We start from the raw sequence: 16,496 nt of genomic DNA on the forward strand, positions 1-16,496 counted from the left end.
CCAGAGCGGAAAGTTGAGTTTGCCATAGAGCTTCTTCCTGGAACCGCCCCCATCTTTAAGAGAGCTTACAGAATATCTGGACCAGAGTTGGTTGAGCTTAAGAAGCAGATTGATGAGCTGTCAGAGAAAGGTTACATTCGGCCAAGTACCTCGCCCTAGGCTGCCCCTGTCCTATTTGTGGAGAAGAAAGATGGCACCAAAAGGATGTGTATCGATTATCGAGCTCTGAATGAAGTCACGATCAAGAACAAGTACCCTTTGCCCAGAATAGAAGATCTGTTCGACCAGTTGAGAGGAGCCAGTGTGTTCTCCAAGATTGATCTGAGGTCAGGTTATCATCAGCTCAGGATCCGACCTTCGGACATTCCGAAGACGGCATTCATTTCCAAGTATGGGTTGTATGAGTTCACAGTGATGTCTTTTGGTTTGACCAATGCATCAGCCTTCTTCATGAATCTGATGAATAGTGTATTCATGGACTATCTTGACAAGTTTGTGGTGGTATTCATTGATGACATTCTGATTTATTCTCATAGCGAAGAAGAGCATGCAGATCATTTGAAGATGGTATTGCGGAGATTGCAAGAGCACCAGTTGTATGCAAAGTTGAGCAAATGTGAATTCTGGATCAATGAAGTCCTGTTCTTGGGTCACATAATCAACAAGGAAGGATTGGCTGTGGATCCGAAGAAAGTGGCAGACATTCTGAACTGGAAGGCGCCAACAGATGCCCGAGGAATCAAGAGTTTCATTGGAATGGCCGGATATTATCGGCGATTCATTGAAGGGTTTTCGAAGATTGCGAAACCAATGACAGCGTTGCTAGGCAACAAAGTTGAGTTCAAGTGGACCAATAATTGCCAAGAGGCCTTTGAAGCGCTGAAAGAGAAGTTGACAACAGCGTCGGCTCTAGTCTTGCCTGATGTGCACAAGCCCTTCTCAGTGTATTGTGATGCTTGTTACACAGGTTTGGGATGTGTGTTGATGCAAGAGGGAAGAGTTGTGGCTTACTCGTCCCGACAGTTGAAGGTTCATGAGAAGAACTACCCAATCCATGATCTAGAGTTGGCAGCAGTGGTTCACGCACTGAAGACATGGAGGCACTATCTGTATGGACAGAAATGTGATGTTTACACAGACCACAAGAGTCTGAAGTACATATTCACTCAGTCATAGTTGAATATGAGGCAGCGAAGATGGTTAGAGTTGATAAAAGACTATGAGTTGGAGATTCATTACCATCCAGGCAAAGCAAACATAGTGGCAGATGCTTTGAGCAGGAAGGGTCAAGTCAATCTGATGGTCGCTCGTCCGATGCCTTACGAGTTGGCCAAAGAGTTTGATAGGTTGAGCCTCGGATTTCTGAACAATTCGCGAGGAGTCACAGTTGAGTTGGAACCTACCTTGGAGCGAGAAATCAAAGAAGCGCAGAAGAACGATGAGAAGATCAGTGAGATCAGGCGACTGATTCTAGATGGCAGAGGCAAAGATTTTCGAGAAGATGCAGAGGGTGTGATATGGTTCAAAGACCGCTTGTGTGTTCCCAATGTCCAATCCATTCGAGAGTTGATTCTCAAGGAGGCTCATGAGACAGCCTATTCGATTCACCCTAGCAGTGAGAAGATGTATCAGGATCTGAAGAAGAAATTCTAGTGGTACGGAATGAAGAGGGAAATCGCAGAGCATGTGGCAATGTGTGATAGTTGTCGACGGATCAAGGCAGAGCACCAGAGACCAGCTGGATTGTTGCAACCGTTGCAGATCCCTCAGTGGAAATGGGACGAAATCGGTATGGATTTCATAGTCGGATTGCCTCGCACTCGAGCCGGCTACGATTCCATTTTGGTAGTAGTGGACCGCTTGACCAAGTCAGCCCACTTCATACCTGTCAAGACCAACTATAGCAGTGCAGTATTGGCAGAATTGTATATGTCTCGGATCATTTGTCTCCATGGTGTGCCAAAGAAGATAGTGTCAGACAGAGGAACGCAGTTCACCTCTCATTTCTGGCAGCAGTTGCATGAAGCCTTGGGCACACATCTGAATTTCAGTTCAGCTTATCATCCGCAGACAGATGGCCAGACCGAAAGAACCAATCAAATTCTTGAAGACATGTTGAGAGCCTGTGCGTTGCAAGATCAGTCCGGATGGGATAAGAGATTGCCTTATGCAGAGTTTTCCTATAACAACAGTTACCAGGCCAGTTTGAAGATGTCACCATTTCAGGCGCTCTATGGAAGGAGTTGTAGGACTCCGTTGCAATGGGATCAGCCTGGAGAAAAGCAAGTGGTCGTGCACGTCGTGGGTTTTCGATCCGCGAAGTGGCCCGGGCCAACCCAGCCCGGCCCGGTCTGGCCCGGCCCTGCGCGCCCCTGGCGCCCACCCCCCCCCCCCCATGTGCCTCTCTCTCTCTCTCATTTGGATCTCCCGCGCAACAACCTCCCTCTCCCTCCTCCACCTCTCTCTCCCCGTGGTGCCCTAGGAATTGGAGACGGCGATCACCGGAATTTGGACCCCGAGGTGAGCTCCCCTCCAATTCTCCTCTCTCTCTCCCTCTCCCTCCTCTTCTTCCTCCCCCGCGCGCGCCCTCCCTTTCCCCTGCTCGCGCGTGACCCCGCCCGCCCCCCTGCCCGCAGCGCGCGGCCCCCGCCCCCGCTCCCCTGCTCGCCGGCGGCGCCCCCCTCCCCGGCCCGCGGCGGCGCGGCCCCGCCCACCCCCTGCTCGCGCGCGACGGCCCCGCCCGCCCCCTGCCCGCGGCGGTGACCCCGCCCCCTCCCCCTGCTCGCCGGCGTGCGGCCCCTGCTCGCACGCGGCGACCCCGCCCCCGTCCCCTGCTCGCCGGCGCGGCGGCCCCCCGCCCACCCCCCTGCCCGTGGCGGCGCGCGACCCCCGCCCCCTGCTCGCCCGGCGTGGCCCCGGCGCGGCCCCGGCGCGGCCTCGGCCCCTGCGCACGTCGTTCTGGCCCTTGGCGTGGTTCGCGTGGCCTTGGCGTGGCCTCGCGCTTCCCTGTTTACCGCTAGCGCGTTCCCGCGTGCGCGACCCGCGTTCGCGGTGATTATTTTTTGGTTGGTAGTCAATGTCAAACTCCGTTAGTTAGCGTGCTACGTCGTGCAACGGATTTGTCTAATTTCAGATGTTATTTATGTGTTGCGTCGTGCGCTTCGTCGCGCGACGATCCTTTTTTAATTTCAGGTTGTTTAAGGTGCAACGTCGCGCGTGTATTCACGCGACGTTCCACTTTAGACTCAGTCTAGTTGACGTATGTCGTCGTGCGTTTCGTCGCGCGACGCTTAACGTCTCTTTATAATTAGTGCGAAGTGTCTCGTTGCGTGCTCGGTCGCGCGACGAGTCGTTAACTTCTTAATTCGTTTTAGAGTGCTATGTCGCGCGTCTCGCCGCGCGACAATCCTTTTTATTTATCTTCATCTGCTTATAATGATTAGACATGAAACATGACTTTACTTTACGCTAAACATAGTGTCTACATTAATTTCCTTCTATTAAGCGAGTGATTAATTTATAATCATGTAACGTGACCGTTTCTCGACTGTCTTGTTCTCTTTCTCTCTTAACTGTAACTGCGAGCCCACGTGGAACGTTTGTTTACTTACTGCATTCTATTATATGGTGTACTGTTCTTTTGTATTAAATATGTGGATGCATGTGTGTTTGCGCCCGCATAGAGAACGATCCGGTCGGAGAACCCGAAGAACTCGCAGGAGAAGCCCCTGAGCAGCAGTCGGTTGGTGGAGGCAAGTGTCCCTTGACCTATCTCTGTCCTATTCATTCTTTAATTCACCTCCCGCATTCCACATGTATACCTAAGGATTGACTAGCTTTTGTTATCCATGTCCTTGTTCACCTATTTGGGTTGGATTATTATTGTTTAGTTTTATGCTATTGCTCAACCTCTAATCAATGAACATGATGAGATTATCTATGATACGCTGTTTTCCCTTCTCTTATTATGATGTTGTACTTGTGGTCTTCAAGGGGGCTCGAGCAGTTTCTCGAGTGCCCCTCCGTAAGGACCTGTTCTATGGATGACCGCCCGGGAAAACAGTGCAACCATGAGGGTGGAATGGGATGCCCTTAGCTGAATAATTAGAGGATCCGGGTGTAGTTCACTTAGCCGTCGTGCCGTCAATGGGGCTCGGTGTATGCGGCTCGCTCTGCCAAGTTTGGGTTCGCCCCTTGGGGAGGAGTGCGGTGCATTTAGGAAACCTAACGGGTGGCTACAGTCCCGGGGAATCTTTGTAAAGGCTACGTAGTGATGCCCTGCTAGACCACCTAGGTAGTGGTTAATGGAGAGTAGCTCTCTCCGGGCAGAATGGGAATCACGACTTGTGGGTAAAGTGCACAACCTCTGCAGAGTGTTTGAAAACTGATATATCAGCCGTGCTCGCGGTTATGAGCGGCCAAGGGAGCTCCAGTGATTAGTGGTACTTGATCAGAGACATTATGGTGCAGGTGGCTATGAGATCGATGGTTCTGGTTATGACTATGGTGCTGGTAAGTGGTATTCTTTCCGTTTGGAAAGGGTACATCGGGCTAATAACTTGGGTTAATGCTAAAACCTGGCTTTCTATTAGTAAATAATAATCTGACCAACTAAAAGCAACTGCTTGACTTATCCCCACATAAAGCTAGTCCACTACAGCCAAACAGGATACTTGCTGAGTATGTTGATGTGTACTCACCCTTGCTCTACACACCAAACCCCCCCCCATCCGCAGGTTGTCAGCATTGCAACCACTGCTCAGGAGAAGATGAAGCCGTGGAAGGAGACTTTCAGGAGTTCCAAGACTACGACGAGTTCTAGGCGTGGGTTAGCGGCAACCCCCAGTCGGCTGCCTGTGAAGGTCGCTTTTATCTACGTTTCTTTTCCGCACTTTGATTTATTGTAAGGACTATGTGGACGTCTCAGACGTATGATGTAATCAACTATTATTTCCCTTTTAATACTATTTTGAGCACCGTGTGATGATGTCCATGTTATGTAACTACTGTGTACGTGAATAACTGATCCTGGCACGTACATGGTTCGCATTCGGTTTGCCTTCTAAAACCGGGTGTGACAGTGTGGCCTTATCGATGTACAATAGCGATGAGGTACAGTAGAACATCAATAGGACTTGTTGCTAATTGCTATATTCTCTTGACTGGTATTCTAACTTCCTATCTCTATTTAGTTTATTAGGCCTTTCGCTGAATCCTCCATGGATATGGCTCTTTCAAAAAAGTTGTCTCTTTATCTCAGCACCAAAAATACAATCCTCAAGAAGTATGACGACAGGTATGGATCATCTATGTTTCTACAAGCTCGCGGTAATCCATGCAGTTTCAAGTATCCTTTGTACAACATGCAAGCTTTTGACACTAATGTGCATTTACAGGTCAAATCAATACATATTTCGATTGTCTCACACTAATATGCATTTACAGGTTACAATTGGACCATGGTGCTCCATTTTGCTTACTGTGATATGTGCAGCGAAGCGATGGCGATGGTGTTTTTTATGTTCAGGACAGAATCAATGGCCGCACCTTATGTGATTGTGATAGCATAGCTGCTTGCGAGGTAATTACAAAGCTGCAGGCTACCGCCAGGAGGCAGTGGGAGGCCCTGGTGAGGTTTCTTCACCCTGTTTCTAACCCTGATCATTTTGTTTGCAGCGCAAATTTCTCCTGAAGTTACTCTCAGCTCGAAATTGCAGTACTGTAGGAATGTTTTTTATTTTTCTCGTGTAAATGCAATGTGTTCTTGGATTTACCACCTTAGCCCTGTTTGGGGTAGCTCTAGCTCTAGAAAATTTGGTGGAGTTGGTGGAGCAGGTCATTAGATGCTCCAGAAAATCGTGGAGCTGGAGCTGTAGACCTTTAGAAGACATTTAGATAAGTCATTTTGTTTAGAATTTAGATTAATTTTTTTAAAAACTATTTAAATTGATATTATAAACTACAGCTCTACACTGGAGCTGGAACCTGAAGTCATCCCAAACACCCCAATGATCTCTGATTCTTTTCTAATTTGCCTATTTCAAAATGTTGAGCTACTATGTATTTGTATGACTGGAATGCCCGGCCTGAAGATTAGGGAGCAGAAAATTAAAACCCTTATACCTTAAAACATTTCCTTTTACTTTTGAGAATTTGTGCCAGCATTGAAAATTTTGTGTGTTGCTTCTTGCTGCCTAAATGCCTCGGTTGGGAATCAACGCGTGAAAGAATGCTCATGACGCTACTGGCTTCACACCCCCGAGGAACATGCTGAAAAGGGAGGCCACATATCCTATATTCAAATGGTCCAATAATTTTCTTGGATGATGATAATGATGAGAGATGCAAGAAGGTTGAAAATTTAGAGGCTCTTGATCAAGGGCTCCATAGTCAAAATAAAAGAACTTTTGGGAAGATTGACCTGAATCATACTAAATTAAGACAACAGGGACTTCTCTGTTTAGATGACTCAACAATTCCAAGGCTGCCAGCCCTTTCATCACTTGTTTATTTGGCATTTTGCCACATGTCCAAATTCTCCATGTGATAAATGAGTTTGGTTTTTTTTCCTTGTGTCATAATACAACGTACAATACTGGGAAGGAAATTTTAACAGTGCATATGTTTGTGCCTCAGATTATCTAGAACATTTCTCTTTTCTTGCAGGATCTAGCTGTTAATGCTTGAAAGCAAATGTCTCGGTCAATTGAAAGGTTGTTTTTCACAAGGGAGAAAGATAACATCAGTGGCAAACAAGAGCAACATGAAAAAAGCTCAACCATGCATACCCCATACTCAAATTTCTTTGATCTGGGTCCACCATGGAACACTGGGAGTTTGAAGGGACCAAAAGGCTTGCCTTCATAACTCAAGTTTGAAATAATGGACAGGGCTCCTGAGTTCAGTTTAGACCTCAGCCTGGATAGTTTCACAGACAACAGTGTTGCTGCCCCGAGGAGCGATAGACTGCTTCTTGGAGGCACCTCCATCACATCTCATAAGTTAAAAGAAAAGCTTGGCACATACTGGAGTACAATACTGGAGTACAAGAGGCAGTCGACTCCATGGTCAGAAGAAGAGTTAAATTTTATTTGGATCGGTGTTAGGAGGTATGGCGTCAATAAATGGAATGCGATGTTCTTTAGTTTTTGCATATGTTGTCCTGTCATGTGTATGAGCTCATCTTTGCTCGATTAGGATGAGTACCTTTACAGAAAGATACATTGCTATCGGTTACACGTTGCAAAGTCTGTATACTTGCTACCTTGTTTGCATTTCATACCTATGCTTGCGTTGGAATTAGTTCTAGATGTGTAATACTTATGTTCATCATATTCTAATAAGTGTAGGGCGCCCGAAGGGTGCATGATATTCTAGTGATGTTAAATGAGCAAGGGTCGGGTCGTCATCCCTTAAGTGACGCATCGTCTCTTGATCTGGAGCCGGTGATAAGTGTAACACCCCTGGTGTTACTGTAACTAAAACTTGAGCATGGCATCATAAGCATTGGCATTGCATATGTTTGACACACCTAGAGTGCATTTACTAGGCAAAAATTTCAAACAAGTTGTATTGTTTTAATGTTTTTGCAAATGGAACCCTAGTTAAGGAACTTAACCCTAAATAGAGGTTAAAGGGGTAAAACTTAACCCAAGTTGAGAAAAACCTAAAAGCTTTAGGGTAAAAGTCATAAAATGACCCCAAAAATAAACTTGAATCACCTTTATACCCCTAAGATACCAGAAACCCTAATTGGAACCCTGGAACTAAACCCTAGGGGCTTATGTGCAAAAGTGATGAACCTTTGGACTAAAGTGTAAAAACTACTATGTTTGAACATATAAAGTCATTTGGTTCACAAATATGTGAATTTGCAAGTTAAACCCTAAGTTTTGGACCAAAATGCAAAAATCACTTCTTAAAGCACTATAGAGGCTAAGTCTGAAATTAAGTGTTGAGGGCTCAACTTTGGAGCATTGGATCTTCCAAAGTATTGAGAATTTGCCCTAGGTCACCACATCAATATTGTAGATCTATGGAAGGAGAGTAACTTTGTTATAGAACTCATGCCTTGGTACCATAAAGGATCCTGAAATAAATGAGCCCGAAGTTGCTCTGTCAGGTTGGTATAAAGAAACTGAAAACTGAACTTGAAGACAGAAGTGGTCACAGTGAGATGGGGCCGATTTGAGCACGCCATAACTTTAAATACGTTCGAATTTGATCCAAGAATCCTATAGTAAGGTTGGAGACTGATGATTAGTGAACAAATTTTATTAAGAAGGATCGCTCTGTTCCTAACAAGAATCTAGAGATAATTGTGTTGGAACATGGCCGGTTCAGGCGACTGAAGCAGATGCGTCATGGTACAGTAGACCATTGGTGATCAGATCGCCAGCGCAAAGTGCTCACCGCCGACGACCTTTCCGCGCCGCGATTTGCGCCGGGGTCGAGATGATCGGGCGGCGAGCATCTCCCCGCGAAGACCTCTTTGCTCCGGATAAGACCGCCGCGGTGGAGGGCACTAACTCCGGCTGCCACGCGGCCATCTCTCCTTCCGGTCATGTCCGGTCACCGGCGCCGCCCTCCTCTGTTCAGCCACGCCATCGCGGATTTGACTGCCTTACGGCCGTGGTTGAACGTGGCAAGCTCTCGGGGAGCGACGTGCTCGGTGCCATCGCTGATCGCCAGCTTGGGCCAGCACTGGTTATCACCGTAACCGCGGCAGTGGCTCACACGCGGCTATAAATTCACCCCGCCCTCACCCCCTTTTCTCAAATCAACTGAGCTCCGGCCTTCGTCTCCAAATTGCGAAGCTGTAGCGACCATTCCTGTCCTCGATTAGACACCCTGGCCGGAGTATTGCCATTTTCCCCCAATTCAGTTCAAGCACACCCGAAACCCAACCTCATCGTGGCCAGCACTCCTCCGGTCAGTAATGATCAAATTACTCTTTGTTTTTGTTAGTATGTGATCTCTTATTGCCCCTGGATGCAACAATTTGGAGTTTGACCGAAGCCCATTGCCGGAACGCACCCGTGCACTGTCAAACACCGCCATGGCACCCTCTCCGTCGCCCCACCTTTCCGCTCGTGTCTAGCCCAAAATTTGGCATGTGCGTCATCTCTAGTGAACCCAGGAACCTTTCTCTAGCTTCAATTTAGCCCGCCCAGCCCTCGCTGATCCGGAACACCTTGATCCACTTAATCACCCGCGCTGACACCGTGGGCAGAAGGGTGTAGAGCTTCAATTCAGAAATTGAGTGAGGGGAAAGGTGCGATAGGTAGCTAATCTGGTTCCTGTCACTTGAGAACTCCAGTCGTGGCGTCATCTGGCCGGAATAGTCTCGCCGGAGCGCGGACCGGCGTCGCTCGTCGACAGGGACTTCGGTCTGCAAAGGAATAGAAACCCGAGGGCATTTCCGCAAACTGTCAGTGACTTAATACAATAGAGAATGGACCTATTTCTGTTTAACCGTTAAGCCGAGGACCTTGCTGCAAAGCTGCCAACGCGGGCGTGGGCGCGTGCGCAAGCGCGCTTCTGTGCGAAGTTGGGCCGCCTGAGCCAGTTTGAGCCCACGACTGTTGAAGTGTTTTTCTTTTTCTTTTTTCTCCAGAGCCAAAACAATTATAAAAAACAGTAGAAAAATCCTAAAAATATGAGACCAATTTTCTTATAACCCTAATTTCCTGTAGTATTTAATAAAAATAGTTTTGTGATTTTTAGGTTAAATAAAGAATTTTAAGGCATTTAAAGTGGGTAAAAGTATGGGTTATGGATTTTTAGAAAATAATTGGTAAGTCCAAAAATGCCCAAACTTTTTATAGGAACTTAAAACAATATTTAGAAGCCTTGGATAGGGTTTGAATTGATTTGGACCTTGTTTGATCACCAAAACCCAAAACCACCTCCTGCCCTATGAACTCCTTTACCGACTCCGGAAACCCTAAGTTCTCGGAGTTCCGTGAAGGAAAATTGTACTCAAGACATAAATATTAAGTTTATATTATCTTTGCATCCTCATGCACATTACATGGCATTCATTCTTATATATATACCTATATGGTTATATTTAGAAAACGAAGAAGAGAGTGAGGTGACTCAAGAGAAGACACCACCACCTTTGGAGTCTCGGGCAAGGACTTGGCTCTACTTCGACATCTGCGAGTCCGAGCCTGACTCACCTGTAAATGAAGGCAAGCCCCGATGCATGCAACCCCTTTCCTTGTGTTTTAAATACTTCTTGCACACTTAAGTCTAGTGAAATGTGCATTAGGTTCATAGGAATTACTTGAAACCCCTTTGATGCATTGCTTTCCTTGATATCCATACCTTTATAGATACTTCTGTGAAGTATCAAAATATGATTTACAAAATGCTTAGCCTTGCTTAGATCTTGTGGATAGAGGTTGTCCTTAATTTAACTCGAGAAAGGATGGCTTCTACCTGCAAGAATATTTTCATTTGGAGCAATAGTGGGATCTTACTGCAAAGTTCCCTGTGATGCTCTTTCATCCTAAGGAACAAACACAATCCTAAGGATGGAAATACTTAAATCGAGACTTGGGCTAGGAACAGGTGATGCTCCGCCCGGGTCAATTAAGGATTGTATACGTATGTAGGCCTGCTGATCAAGGACTATCTTATCTAGCCACATGCCCTGAGAATGGGACAGGGTAAGCTTGAACCCGGCTATTCCATACATGAAAAGACAATCGCGCACTGGGCGTGGAGAGATGGCGAGAGTGGCACGTACCCTCCTGGCAACGGATCGCCTAAAAGGGGTGGTGTACTCTCGGGTGGCGCGGACCTGTTCATGCAGTGGAGGATCCGTGGGAATAGTAGACATCAAGGTTTACGAGAAACATATGTCGTGTGGTTAGAAATCCTCAGCTGAGTAAATCGATTCGGATCGCCGTTATATCCCCGGAGAGTGGAGACTTGAGCTCCGACCTACAACCTAAGTCAAGATGTGAACACTATGGATAAAATGATGTTGTATTGATGAGATGATGAAATTAGACTAGATGCAAACAGAGTCTATTAAATATTTAATCTGGCGTTAAAATATTGAAAGTAAGGACTCACTTTAGTAAGCTATTTCTGCAAAAGTATCTAAGTTGATTCTTGCTAAAGCCTCTCCTTGATTCCTATTTATCCAGCATACCCTTGAGAGTCTTTTCCTTAGTCGGGTAAGACTTGCTGAGTAATTCCATACTCAGGGTTTATCCCTTTGTTGTTTTTAGGTGAGGAAGCGACAAATTTTTGTTTGCTTTTGTTCCAAGGTGGTACCAAATGAGGAAAAACAAGACTAAAGTGCGGGAGGACTTGGTCCTCCACATAGGATCTTTTGTTTATAACTTATCGGGAGGAGTTTGTGTCTCCCTTGGTTTGTATAATATTACTACGCTGCACTCGCTCTTTAGTTCTGGTCTGTAACAAAATAACTCAAGCTTGCTTTTGAAATAAATGTAAGTTTATGTAATTGCTTCCGCATTCCTTTATCTCCGATGTTCTGTAATGTCTGCAAGACGGGTGAAACGTTCCTGGTAAGGTAAGGAAAGATACCGAGCTTGTCAAGTAGTTCAGGGGCACCTACAGGGTTGTCTGAGGTCCGTTGGACAAGGACAACTGTAGATGGGCCTAATTACTTGGGAGGTTCCGTCACAGCTGGTATCGGAGCGTAGCCCTTCTTTGCAGATATCATGAGGCATCTTCAAAAGGATTTTCAAAAGTCTTACCTAAAAATTCTTTTCTCTTCTTACCTAAGTATTCTGAAGAGTCTATCTTAAAGACCAGATAGGAAGAGTGCAATGTATAGAAGGTTGAATCAACTAAGGTTGATTCTGTAATTATACATGCATCATGCTAAGCACTATATTAATAACATTTTTCCCCCTTAGAGAAATGTTGTCGCGCATCAGAAAGACCGCGCGCAAATCTACTAGACCCATTGGCGTACCCTGCCATTCACTTGCCCCAAGACGTGAAGAAAGTAGCTGTAGTAGCAACGATCCTATCGGGGATCTGGAAGCACAAGTTGAACTGCTTCAATCAGAACTCCGTCACAGGAATGATCTATGGGTCGCGGATGCAGTCATCCGCTACTTGCAAGACCAACTCGCGAAACGAGATTTAGCACTCGATTGGATGGTTAACTCTCGTTTACTCGCCTGGGCTAAGGAAGCCAAAGCTCGAGCCCATGTGGAAGAGCTTAGTTTAGCCATGGATAACTTGCAGGTCTATTATAATACACTACATGAAGGAATTCATGTGTTGTATTCACAACTGCACCCGAACGTCCCTGCGAATCCTGTCGGAATGGAAGTCGAACCTTCTAGAGTAGCGGGAGAGGCACTTGATGGTGCATTGGACCTTTTCAGGCCTCCTCCCTCTATGAAGTTGGTTGACGAATGGTCTTCTACGCCCGACAGTAAAGCTACCAAAGGTGAAAAGAAGCGGCTTACCATGTGCCCGTGACATTGGCCGGACGAAACTTTCCTACTAATATGATCGTTCTGAAAGGCCAAGACGTAGATGTCATCTTGGGCATAAATTGGTTAGTCCAGCAAAAAGCAGTTCTCAACACTGATATGAGAACCATTAGGTTGAGTTATGACCAATAAAGAGTTGGTGACTTGGTTGCCTAAACCCAAGAATTAGGCTATGTTCGTATTTAGTGAACCATGACCCGGCCCAAAGTCGAATTTTCCGTTATCACTTCATGACCACACCCGTACAAATAAATGCCTAGATAATTTCCTTGTCAAACCTAAGGTGTACCTAGACTTCAAACAAGGATCTCAAGTCATGCCTCCTTTTAGAGCCATTCTCTTGGTCAGCTGAAGCAGGTTGAAGTCTTTAGTATATTTGGCCTCTCCTTGCGGATCGTCGTGTTGCTCTATTAACCCAACCTAGGAAAGACATGTCCGACCATTTTCCTTGAATTTGATGCCTTTAGTTCCTTCATACCTATCAGAGGCATACCAACTTAAGCCTTGACCTTGTGATCTCTGCGATGGGCATAGAAATATACTTAGGGCTGAATTAACAATCTCCCATCGTACTTCTCTCATCAAGTTTAGGTTATGGCCATGCCTTGTTCACTTCCTTGGGCCATGATCTATTTGGATCTCTACTTGTAATCATTCTACAGGTGGAGTCTCTTTTGTACCTTGTCATCCTTGACCAATCTATTGGTGTCACGTGAGATTTCTTATTGGTTATGTCTGGTAATGGTGTTATGACTAAAATCGGTGATGCCGCGCTGAAACCGAGGGCCTCCGGTGGGTGCACACACATGGTTGCGCTACTTGGCATGCGCTAGTATCACAGTTAGTAGTCATAATCCATTATAAGACTATATTGATATGTTATCTCTACACAAATTATTCTTACCACGTGAGATTCATTATTGGTACCAGTTTTGTAATGGTGTCATGGTTAAGGACTTATGGTACCGCGGAGAAGCTGAGAACCTCACCCAGGATTTTGCTGCTTGGCGCATGTCGGTATCGAGGTCTCTAGTCATGATCCATTATGGAATTACACTGATATGTTATCTCCCATTGACCTTTCCTTGAAACAATTTCTATGTTGTTGATGAAAGAGATCAAGCAACATCTGTCATTTCCGTTAGATCAAAAGGGCATACCACTTTCATGTGTGGTCTTATTTCTTTTGATCTTGGTAGTGACTACTCACACAGGTTCCCTTTGCATCCTTTGTGTAAAGGTGAAGCCTTGGAGCTTTTTAGTGTAAGAAAACAACTGATTAGCTCTCAAAATAGAGATCTGTTTCCCCTGCTGCTGAAATACAGGAGTTTGTTCATTCGTTCTCTTCTTTAATCCATGTATTCCCTAATCAAGTGGATAATTCATCTTGCATGAAGAAACGGATGAACAACATGACCAAATGGATTTTTACCCAAATGCATGACCTTTTGTTAGCAAATGTGAACTCTCAACCCCTTGGCTTACCAATGGTACTGAGAGGATTTGCTTAATGTCACAAGTAGTTCAAAAAGTTGGTTTTGACTAACGTGTAACTGCACGTTGAACGAATGTTGAGTTAGAGATCGTTTCATCGAGTTGTCTAAACTCACTTTGGTTCAACCTACCCTAAAGAAAGTACTTACCAAAGTCAAGTTGACCATAAATTATCGCTCTAGTCGCGCCTCGACCACCTCACGCATGCTTTTCCTGCGTGTGTGATCATGCCGATCCATGACTAGTGCTGGATAAAATGGACTGGTTGCAAAGTCCGTATCTATTGATCCCTCCGCTGGTGATTCTCTCGAATCTATATCACCTTTTAGGGACTTGGATTTTCTGCTTAGCCACGGGTCAACTGTGATGTTATTCGACATTCACACCCGTCTCGTGTGCTATGAACCTACTGTAACCACTTGTTGGTAAACCTCTTCTTGTGTGTTTTACCCAAGATGGTGCATCTGATTCTATTTGGGTAAAGTTGCATAATTGCCACCCAACAGACTCAGATAGTACAGTGTCATCAGAAAAAGCAAATTGCACACATGGAACCTTATGTGTTCTTCTGGTGGGCAAAGATGCAAATTGAAATTGCACACTATGTGGCTAGACGTGACACTTGTAAACGTGTCAAGGCCATATACATGAAGACTGTTGGTCCATTACAATCCTTACCTATCCCAACATGGAAAGGGGAAGATATTGTATGGACTTTATCGTGGGATTACCCAGGACTACAACTGGGTATGACTCTATCTGAGTTATTGTTGATTGGCTTACGAAAATTGTTCATTTTCTGCCAATCAAGACAGATCACCCGGTTACTGTCTATGCCCAATTATACATTGCTCACATTCTTAGTCTGCATTGGTGTTCCGAAGACCATAGTGTCGGATCGTGGATCGCAATTCGTATCCAAATTTTGGGAAGAATTTCATAAATCCCTGGGTACTAAGTTGCTCCACAGTTCGGCCTATCATCTTCAAACCAGTAGACAGACTGAGAGGGTAAACCACATACTGGAAGATATGCTACGGGCAGGTGTTCTGGAATTCCCACAGAAATGAGATGAATGTTTGCCCTTAGCGGAGTTTTCATATAATAATAGCTATCAAGAAAGTATCAAGATGGCACCCTTCGAAGCTTTATATGGACGACGGTGTCGTACTCCGCTAAATTGGTCTGAACCTGGAGAAAGGTACTTCTTTAGGCCTGATATGGTAAAAGAGGTCGAAGAAAAGGTTCAGAAAATTGTTCATAATATGAAGAAAGCTCAGACTCGACAAAAGAGTTATGCAGACCGACGACGACAACCCTTATGTTTTCTGGTAGGCGATTATGTCTACTTGAAAGTTTCATCAATGAAGGGTATATCGCGTTTCGGGGTTAAAGGGAAAGCTTGCACCTCGGTACATTGGTCCCTTCCCTATGCTTGAGCAATATGGACCAGTGGCATACCGACTTCAACTCCCCGAAACATTGTCTGTTGTACATAATGTGTTCCATGTGTCACAATTGAAGAAATGTCTTCGGGTTCATGATCGAACCATTGAAGTGACTGATGTTGTCCTGGAACCAGATTTAACATACTCGGAGCATCCTATTCGAGTTCTGGATTAAAAGGACAGGGTTACCCGGAGAAAAACTTTCAAGTTTTATAAGATATAGTGGAACCAACATTCTAAAGATGAAGCTACTTGGGAAACTCAAGACTTCTTGAATAAGAATTTCCCAGGCTTTTTAGCCTCTTGTAAATTGTAAAGCCTGTATAACTGTGTAATAGAGAAGTGACCCCCACATCACCCCTGCCTTGTACCAAAACTTAGGAAATAAAAATGTGATGTGTTTCCTTTACCATTACTTACTCTAGGATTTTGAATCTCGGGACGAGATTCTTTTATGGGGGGAAGGATGTAACACCCCTGGTGTTACTGTAACTAAAACTTGAGCATGGCATCATAAGCATTGGCATTGCATATGTTTGACACACCTAGAGTGCATTTACTAGGCAAAAATTTCAAACAAGTTGTATTGTTTTAATGTTTTTGCAAATGGAACCCTGGTTAAGGAACTTAACCCTAAATAGAGGTTAAAGGGGTAAAACTTAACCCAAGTTGAGAAAAACCTAAAAGCTTTAGGGTAAAAGTCATAAAATGACCCCAAAAATAAACTTGAATCACCTTTATACCCCTAAGATACCAGAAACCCTAATTGGAACCCTGGAACTAAACCCTAGGGGCTTATGTGCAAAAGTGATGAACCTTTGGACTAAAGTGTAAAAACTACTATGTTTGAACATATAAAGTCATTTGGTTCACAAATATGTGAATTTGCAAGTTAAACCCTAAGTTTTGGACCAAAATGCAAAAATCACTTCTTAAAGCACTATAGAGGCTAAGTCTGAAATTAAGTGTTGAGGGCTCAACTTTGGAGCATTGGATCTTCCAAAGTATTGAGAATTTGCCCTAGGTCACCACATCAATATTGTAGATCTATGGAAGGAGA

The sequence above is a fragment of the Zea mays genome, chromosome 2 (genome assembly GCF_902167145.1).
Source record: "Zea mays cultivar B73 chromosome 2, Zm-B73-REFERENCE-NAM-5.0, whole genome shotgun sequence".
NCBI lineage: Eukaryota > Viridiplantae > Streptophyta > Magnoliopsida > Poales > Poaceae > Zea > Zea mays.